We start from the raw sequence: 1,866 nt of genomic DNA, 5'->3' as shown, positions 1-1,866 counted from the left end.
GATAAATGTGACAAACACCAGCTTACAAAGAGGTTTTTATTTCCTGTAGTTGCGGAAGAGACACTGCTGAGTAATAGGCTGATGATTTGATAAAGACACAGAGCTCCAGGTATGTTTGAATGCTCAGTTGAGGTACATCTGTTATGCCAAAGTTAAGACTTTACTAGGGAAAAACTGAGACCCTGAAGTTTGAAATTCGGACATAGAATGGGTGCCCCTAACTATGTTGGCTATGAAGACAGTCCCAGACCCTCAGAACTTGCAAAGGGGCCCACCCTTTCCAAGTAAGATTCTGTTGGAAAATGTTACAGAGTCTTCTTGCCTACCAGAGGTAACATTTAACTCCTCAAGACATGCCCCATGCACCTCTCCTTGCTACTAGACCACACAGTGGGATTAAAACTCAGCATAACACAGCTGGGGATATTCTGATACATTATGGAAGAAAAAAAACAATGGATCACATTACAAGAATTAGGAACATACAAAAAATAAATAAATAAAAGCTGAAACCATACCTCACACCATATACAAAGATCAACCCAAAATGGATCAAAGTCTTAAAGTTAAGAACTAAAGCTATACAACCCTTTGAAGTAAACATAGGGGTATTTGATACTTAGTGTTTAAAAATGGATTCTTAGATATGACACCAAAAGCATGAGCAACAAAAGGCAAAACAGATAAATGGGAGCTCATCAAAGTTAAAAACTTTAGCTCATCAAAGGACTTTATCAACAAAGAGACAATCTACAGATGGGGAAAAATTGAGGGGACCATGTATCTAAAAAGAGTTTAATATCCAGAATCTATAAATAACTCCTGCAACTCAAAAACAAAAAGACAAATAAGCCAATTTAAAAAAAGTTAAAGGACTTGAATAGACAATTCACCAAATAAGAACTACAAATGGCCAATAAACATAAGAAAAGATGGGCAACATCATTAGTCATTCCAAAGAAAAAAAAATTGCTGTCAACTTTATTCTGATTTATAGCAACCTATAGGACAGAGTAGAACTGCCCCCATTGAGTTTCCAAGGAGCAGCTGGTGGATTCCAACTGCAGACCTTTTGGTTAGCAGCTGTAGCTTTCTGTGTCTCTTAACCACTGCAACACCAGGGCTCCCATTAGCCATTAGGGGAATGCAAATCAAAACCACAATGAGATATAACCTCCAGTCCTCAAAAAAAAAACAACAGATGAAGATTTGGGGAAATTCGAACTCTCATACATTCCTGGTAGGACTGTAATATGATACAGCCATGTGGAAAACACTTTGGAGGTTCCTCAACAAGTTAAACATAGAATCATCTTATGACCTAGCAATTTCACTCCTAGGTATATACCCAAAAGAATTGAAAGCAGAAACACAAATGGATACAGGTATAACAATGTTCATTGTGGCACATTGACAATAGCCAAAAGGTGGAAACAACCCAGGTGTCCATCAACAGACGAATGGATAAACAAAATGTAGTACAGACATACAATGGAATATTACTCACTCATATAGAAAGATGAAGTCCTGATACATGCTGCAACATGGATGAACCTTGAAAATATTATGCTGAGTAAAATAAGTCAGTCACAAAAGGAAAAACATTGTATAATCCTATTTATAGGAAATATCTAGAGTAGGAAAATATATACAGACCAAAGTTTATTAATGATTAGAATGGATGGGAGGGAGGGGGAAAGGAGTCACTGCTTAGTGAGCACCTAATTTTTGTTAAGGGTAAGGGAAATATTTGAAATGGATAGTGGTGATGGTTGCACAACATAATGAATGTAATTAATGTCACTAAATTATATATGTAACAAATGTTGAAATGGCAAATTGTGTGTGTATATATATATATACACT

The sequence above is a fragment of the Trichechus manatus genome, unplaced genomic scaffold (assembly GCF_000243295.1).
Source record: "Trichechus manatus latirostris isolate Lorelei unplaced genomic scaffold, TriManLat1.0 scaffold00181, whole genome shotgun sequence".
In the NCBI taxonomy this organism is placed as follows: Eukaryota; Metazoa; Chordata; class Mammalia; order Sirenia; family Trichechidae; genus Trichechus; species Trichechus manatus.
Note: the sequence above shows the minus strand (reverse complement) of the source record.